This window comes from Eulemur rufifrons, chromosome 23 (genome assembly GCF_041146395.1).
Source record: "Eulemur rufifrons isolate Redbay chromosome 23, OSU_ERuf_1, whole genome shotgun sequence".
Classification (NCBI taxonomy): Eukaryota; Metazoa; Chordata; class Mammalia; order Primates; family Lemuridae; genus Eulemur; species Eulemur rufifrons.
Genome location: NC_091005.1, coordinates 26398549 through 26406789, shown reverse-complemented (window position 1 = coordinate 26406789; position 8241 = coordinate 26398549). Strand labels below are relative to the sequence as shown.

The window sequence follows — 8241 nt, the reverse complement described above, 5'->3', positions numbered from 1 at the left end:
AACTCTGTCTCAAAAAAAAGAAAGAAAAGAAAAGAAAAGAAAAGAAAGACAATGAAAGCTATTTTTAAACGGAGAGAAGCAGCACTGTCTTGCCCACCCCAAAGGGCTGTAGGAAGAAGAAAACACAATGACATCCGTGAACGTGCTTCATAAACACGGAAGCCCAGACAGATGTTAAGAGTCCCACTGTCCATGTTAAGCAGCAGGAACACCTCAGCTGCTCTGCATAGAACTTCGTCACCCACGTTGTTCTTTTCTTTTCCTAACTCTCCTTCTTCTCCTTTTCCTTCTTTCTCCCCATTCTTCCTGCCTTTCTTTTCGCCACATACTTGGCCAAGGAGAACAGAGTATCCAAAGGCCTTGCTCAGCCCTGCTGGGATTCAGAACTGAAGAGCTTCCGGGCCGAGAGTCCTCCCAGCTCAAATTTCAAATGAGAGTCCTCCCAGCTCAAATTTCAAATAGCGGCTGCTGCCTTTGGCTCCTTCATCCTTCCCTGCACCCCTCATCTCTGAGAATCCGGCATCAGGACATTCATGAACACACCTAGAATCTGCCCCAGTCTCTCAAAACCAAGAAAATTTCATCCCAAATATGCTATTACGCCAAACTTCTACCCGCATCTTTCATCCATTGACTCATTTGGTATGTTTTGTGGCTCTTCTCTATCCCAAGCATGGTGCTGGGTGCTGTAGATTCCAAGGTGACAGGGTAGGTGTGTTTTCTGTCCTCTTGGGGCTTGTGTTCCGACAGAGGAAGACAATATTAATCAGTGACATGATTATTTAAGTTCATTTTTCAAAAAACAAAAATAGAAAAATTAAGTACAGGGTGTTGCCAGAGTGTATCTCAGGGGATTCTAACCTAATCTGGGGATCTACGAAGGCTTCCTAGAAAAGAACATTTGAGCTGAGAAATGAAGGATAAGGCCAGAGGAAAGGGAGGAAACAGCCCAAGATGCATGTTTTAAAATGTGACTTGTGTAACAAACGAAGAAAATGCCAAGTTGGTTGAGAGGGCCAGGGGGCTAGAGAGGTGGGAAGAGCTAAAGCCCGAGGGCTTTATAAGCCATGTGAGGGTTGTGGTCCTAATCCAACCACAATGGGAGGCCATGGAAGGGTTTTAAGCAGGAAGATGGCATGTTCAGATTTTTGGGGGTGTGTGTAACATCACTCTGGCCTTTTGTGTAAGGAAAGCAGCTGAAAGCTACCATTTGGCAAACTGCCAGTTACCCCCAAATCTTTCTTCTCTTTTTCTGGGCACACATTCACCCAGCTAGAGCCTCCATTTCCCATCCTCCTTGGCAGCCCTGTGTGGAACAAAACAAAGTCTTGCCGTCCTGTGTCAGTATAAGCAGTGCGAGCAATTTCCACTCCTTGTTTAAAAGGGGAGTGTTTGCCCCAGGCTTCCTCTGGCCTTTTCTGTGGGCTGAAATGTGGATGTGGAAATGACCCAGCATCAGCCAAGATCATTAAGGCAACACCCTAGGAATTGGCAGAGCAACAAGGAAGAAGCCACCCGGGCCCAGGAAACCTGGGCACAGACCTGCTCACCACCTCTGCACTGTCACAGGAGAGAAACAAGAGGAACACACTAAGATCTCGCTTGAGACACTTAGTTTTTGGTCTCTGTTACAGCAGCGTAGTCTTTATCCCAACTAATACAGTGAATATTAAGTGAATATTAGCTAAAAATTCTTTGGTTGTAAGCAACAGAAACTCACCCAGGTTAACAAGCAAAAATAAATAAATAAAGCCATATATTGGAAGGCTATGCCCAGAATCAAAATCTAAAGAACCTGGTGGCTTCAAAAATTAATAGATAGTCTCTTGTGGCCCTGCCAAAGGAGTGAATAACTCCAGTCATTTTCAGTCTTTATTACATTCTGCTCAAAATTGAAATTCCTAGGACAGAGAACCTGAATGCCTAGCAGAGGTCACATGCTCACCCCTGGCCCAGATGAGAGGGGATGGAAAGAGCAGAGAACACCTTGTTTGATACTCTAAGGTCGTACCTAATGGAGCTAGATGGTTCCCCCAAAAAAATAGGAATGGATGTCTACCCCAGGAGACCAAGTGTGAATATGGGGCAACCTGTTAGGAGGCTACTGCAGAAGTCCAGGCAAGCATGAATGCTGCCTTGGATGAGGACAGTGGTAGTGATGATAGAAAGAAATAGGTAAGACTTATTAATAAAGAGCTAGACTCAAAAGAACTTAATGCACATTTACAGTATACTGAATATCTGTCTTATAACACAAGTAACTTCTGAACTATAAAACCCCAAACCAAGATCACATTTAATCGAATTTCCAGTTCCAGTAATGGTGTAGTAGCTTATATCAAATTAACCCTATGGCATATAAAATATATATATTTTGAACAAAATACAAAAAAATTATTTGTAGCTGTTTTTGTTTTAAAGAATGAGGTAGCTGTAGATAGGCTGACATGGGATGATATTTATTATATTTATTGAGAAAATCTAATTGCAGAGCAATATAAATAGTATGATAACACTTAGATGAGTGTGTGTTCATGTGTATCAGAGAGAGAGATTGAGAGTACGAGAACGCATGAATACAAGTCAGCAAGAAATATATTGGCCAGGCAGGGAGGAAGGGAAAGTACAGCTGCTAATTATTATCAACTGAGGAGGAACAAAAGCTCAAATACATTTTTTAAAAAATCTGTGTCTTACACTGAGAGTCGAGAAGTCTTCTTGCTAAGTTGAAGAAGAATCAGAGCCACTGGAAAATGTTCTTATAAAAATACTTCTAGAGACCACAGGCTGAAACTCAACCTACCTGCTACTCCAACTGCCTTCGTCCCAACTCATCCCTTCCAGACATTCAGCAAACAGCTAGTCTAGGAAGAAGCCTCAAGGCCCCATTTAAAAATGAGTGATAATTTTTTAAAAGAGCCAGTATCTGACTTTATGCAAAGAAAATGCAAGGGAAAAAAGGAAAGAAAAATGTCAAATAAAAGGCAGATGAAGATGCCACTAAAAAAAAAACTAAAAGCAAGAAAAATTTATGACTATCATTTTTCCATGAAATCAAAAATTTAAAGAAAATTTTATCTCTATGAAACTAGATTCCCAAAGAAAAGATACAAGAGTTTAAGGACTAAATGAAAAGACAATAAAAGGAGGTTAAAAAAAAAAAAACAATCTGGTAGAACTCAGGAGAAAAGTGTAAGAGAGCTTCTTCTCTAAGAAAACATGTAGTGCCAGCTGACACTGGTACAGCAGGAAGGCCTGGAGGCCCTCGGGGCCCTGGAATGGGAGGCTGTGGTGGCTTCCATGGGCTGCGGTCAGAGTCAGGGCTGGGGCTTCAGAGCTCCTGGAGGCAAGGTCAAGGACAAGGAGTGGATGCCTGTCACCACGCTGGACTGCCTGGTCAGGGACACGAAGATCAAGTCCCTAGAGGAGATCTATCTCTTCTCCCCGCCCATCAAGGGGTCTGAGATCATTGACTTTTTCCTGTGGGCATCTCTCAAGGATGAGATGTTAAAGATTACAGCGGTACAAAAGCAGACCTGCCCGGGCCAGTAGACCAGGTTCAAAGCATTTGTTGCCATTGGGGATTACAATGGCCACGTTGGTCTGGGTGTTAAGTGCTTCAAGGAGGTAGCCACTGCCATCCGAGGGGCCTTCATCATGGCCAAGCTGTCCATTGTCCCCATGCAGAGAGCCTACTGAGGAACAAGATCAACAAGCCCCTCACTGTTCCTTGCAAGGTGACAGGCAGCTGTGGCTCTGTGCTGATACGTCCCATCCCTGCCCCAGAGGAACTGGCATCATCTCAGCCCCTGTGCCCAATAAGCTGCTGCTGATGGCTGGTATTGATGACTACTACACCTCAGCCAGCGGCTGCACTGCCACCCTGGGCAACTTCACCAAGGCCACTTTTGAGGCCATCTCCAAGACCTATAGCTATCTGACTTCTGACCTCTGGAAAGAGATTATATTTGCCAAGTTTCCCTACTAGAATTCACTGACCATCTTGTCAAGACCGACACCAGAGTCTCTGTGCAGAGGTTTCAGGCTCCAGCTATGGCTACAATATAGCACTTTTATACAAGAAAAATAAAGTAAATTAAGCCTGTTTTTTTTAATTAAAAAAAAGTATAAGAGAAAAGAGAAAAACTAACACAAAAATAAAAGTCACATTAGAAACACCAAAAAAAAAAAGAGAGAGAGAGAATTGGTATTACTGAAAATTGGTATTTATAGACATGTAGAACTGCCTTAAGAAAATTGAGCAAAATTAAATCAAAAAGAAAAAAATATTAAAAGTATTAGAGAGAAAATAGTAGATGGGGAAGACAAGGAGAGCTAATGGTGCTGTCTCTGAGGAAACATACAGAACAGGAAAAAAATAAAAGATAAAATGCAAGAAAACTTACCCAAGTAGAGATCTACAGATTGGCAAAGCACCAAGTAGTAAAAATTGCTGGATACCAACAATAATGAAAGAATCTTATGGACAAGAAGTCAGAGAAAAAAATGATATCACATCTACATGGGAATATATCACTCTGTTCTTAGACTGCTCCATTGCAACATTCCATGGGAAAAAAAAAAAACAAAAACACAAAACAAAACAGTGATATGAGGTCTACAGATTCCTCGAGGAAACATAAAAGCAAGAGACATTTTCAAATATGTACATACTCAGGAATGTTATTCCCATTAATACTTTTTAAAGAAACTACTAAAATTCTAGTCAATCAAGAAAGTAATTCACAAGTTATAGTAAAAGAACTGGGAATGAACAACAAATAAGGTTAAACAATTGTGAGCATCACAATTGTTTATGTGTATATAAATGTTATAATATTTTAGAAGTCACAATAACAAAAATTAGACAAAAAGAAAAGGTACAGGGATCAATATATACTTTTTAAAGGTACACAAATAACTCCATTGAGTTTAACCTTTAATGTATTGAGACAGAACCTTACATATATACTGCTAAATGAAAGAAATCACTCTGAAAAGGCTATGTACTATATGATTCCAACTACAGAACATTGTGGAAAAGGAAAAACTATGGAAATGGTAAGAAGATAAGTGATCCCTAGGGGCTCCAGGAGAGAGGAAGGGATGAATAGGTGGAGCACAGGGGATTTTTAGGGCAGTGAAACTATTAATCTGTTTGATAACATAATGGTGGATACCTGTTATTATTTGACATTTGTCAAAACCCATAGAATGATAGACTGTACAACACAAAGAGTGAACCCTAATGTAAATTATGGACTTTAGTTAATAATGTGCCAATATTTGTTTATCAATTGTAACTAATTTATCACACTAATGTAAGATGTTAAAATTGGGGGAATGGGGGGGATAAGGGAATATATAAGGACTCTGTACTTTTCCTTCAATTTTTTCTATAACCCTAAACTTCTCAAAGGAAATAATAAAATCCATCAATTTTTTAAATAACCGTATAGAGAAACTGTAATAATATTATGCCAATCTCTTGAAGGATGGCACTTAAGGAGAAATAAGTGTATTTAATGATCTGTTACAAAAACTAAAAAGTTGTGCAAAAGACCTGAAAGAGATATACTAATGGTCTGTAAGCCCATGAAAACATGCTTATCCTCATTAATCATCAAGATACTGAAAAATTAAAATCACAGCAAGAAACCACTGCACACTTACTAAAATGGCTGAACTTAAAAAGACTGAAAATACCAAGTATTAAAGAGGATATGGACCATCTGAAACTCGTATATTGCTTGCGGGAGTGTAAAATGGTACAACCACTTTGGAAAACGATTCTGCTAAAAACTTAAGCACATCCACCTACTATATGACCCACCCATTTCACTGCTAGGTATTTGCCTTAGAGAAATAAAAACCTATGTCCACAAAGAGATTTGTACATAAATATCTGTATCAGCTTTATTCATAATAACCCAAATGTCCACCTCAGGCCAAACAGATAAAAAAATTTTGGTACATCCAGTCAATGGAATGTTGCTCAGAAATAAGAAAGAACAAACTAGGCACACAACAGGAATAAATCTCAAAACATTGAACTAAGTGAACGAATCAGACAAAAGAAGAGTAAAATTCCATTTATATGAATTTCTGAAACGAGCAAAGCTAGTCTATCACACATAAAGCGGGTCAGGGGTTGCTTGAAGCTGGAGTGGAGAGGGGATGGATCATAACAGGGAATGGGGAACTTTGGGGGGTAATGAAATGATCTTTATCTTATTGGAGCTGTGGTTACACAAATGTATACATTTGTCAAAATTCATCCAACTCTACACTTAAAATGAATGCATCTTATAGTATGGAAATTATTATTTAAAAAAAATTTTTTTAAAGAGTACAAACTTTCCAGATTATCAGAAGGAATATAACATCACACATAAATATACAAACATATGTTAAATTAAATTAAATTTGACCTAAACCTGTCTCCATAAATAATGAACTGCAACTAACTTACTATGAAAAAAAAAAAAAACTAACAAAAAACGCAACGTAACTTAAGAGTATATTCTTGTAACAAATAGCTGAGTCTCAGTCAATCACGGCAGCGGAGCTTCACCTGATCACAGGCTGCCAACTGATCAGATCACTTCCATATCAGGCAAATGGCTGGCTGTAACCAATCAGATTGTTTCTGTACATCACTTCCTTTTTCTATCTATAGATACTGCCTGCCCGTGTTGCTGGGTGGAGCTCTCTGAATGTCTCCTAGTTCTGAGTGATGCCTGGTTCATGAATTGTTCTTTACTCAAACTCTGCTAAATTTCATCTGTCTAACGTTTTTCTGTTAACAGTTTGGCATCAGAAGTGGGATTTGAAGTCTCCAGTGATCCCCAGGAGCACAAAGTGACAAAGTGAAGGCACCTTTCAGGCCCATTGTCCCCACTGCTCTCTCACAGCAACTGGGGTGGTAGGTGAGTTCTTGTGTTTTGAGCTCTTCAGATTCATTTGAACATTTTTTTTTTTTATCAGACTGGGTTCAGAAGTTGTGACAGAAAATAGGACTGGCTCCTTTATGGAGGCCTCAGGGGTCTGACTGGGTCAGACAGAAGCTGGGCTGGGTTCAGTAGGTGGGTGAGGTTACTAAAAGACAGGGAATCATGGGTTTATCTGGATCCAAGAAGTCTAGAATTTTTCCATCTGGAATTCCAGCCAATTTAATATATAATAACTATGGGCCCAGAACTTACGCTTTTCTAGAGAAACGAGTGAACCTTACCAAATGTAACTTAGATTACAGTGGCCACAGTAGGGAGACTCCTTACAAAAGGCAAGCAGGAACATGTATTTATCTACAACAGCTACAGGTATCAAAAGGACCTTCTATACGTATTTTAAATCAAGGGGCCCCAGCATAAAGAACCCTCTTCCCTGAGATGTGTGCCTTTATTGTAAACAGCCAGGCCATTGGAAGAGAAAATGTCCATTTTTACACCAGCAATCTGATGGATCCAGTCCTTTTGGCCTGGACTATTTCTCCACCAGAGGAAGCCCCCAAAGGCTTCACTCCTGGGATAATAATCAACCAATCTCTCAGAGAGAAAAAAGAGTATTTCTTTGGTGAGGGTTTTAAATCAAGTCTGAAAGGGCTCCATGTCCAAATCTGTCCAGTTGACACTGGCATCATTTTCAGAAAAACGTTTGTAGGAATTAATCCTCTGTTTTCTCTATTCCATCCTGCTTCTCCTACGGAGACAGCTCAGTTGACTGAAACCCCTCTTCTCAAACCCCTCTGGACATACGCTCTGCCGACTCTGTCCACCTCTTTCATATTGTCATGATCTTTGCTGTGCCCCAAAATTTCTTTCTCCTTAGGGGGAAAAAAAAACAACTGATTGGTCTGTCATTCAACCTTGACAACAAACAAACAAACAAAAAAAAAAGGATGCACCAGTCTCTGGCTATAAGGCAAGATTGGAAGTATCCATCCATGCTGAAGCCAAGCATGCAAAATGATTGTATTTTTGCACCTGGCACAAGGCTAAAATTTTAGAATGAAAGCTATAAGACGTATTTCTGTCTGTATGTTTATGTATGTCTGTATGTATAGGTGTGATATTTTTCTATCTCCTTATGATATTGCCAAAATTAAATTGTAAAAGAGCTCTATTTAATTAGCTTAAAGAAAAACAAGTGCTTATATAAATGAAGTATTTTCTCAGGAAAATAAGAACTAACTCAAATGCTTTTTGAGTTCACATAACTTGGGTAATCCTTGCAAATAAG

The 8241-nt window shown here is 39.5% G+C and overlaps 1 pseudogene; it reads left to right on the top strand.

Moving 5' to 3' along the window:
- The first annotated feature begins 3369 nt into the window (after positions 1–3369).
- LOC138373828 (small ribosomal subunit protein uS5 pseudogene) lies at positions 3370–4068 on the top strand (annotated as a pseudogene).
- The last annotated feature ends 4173 nt before the right edge of the window (positions 4069–8241 follow it).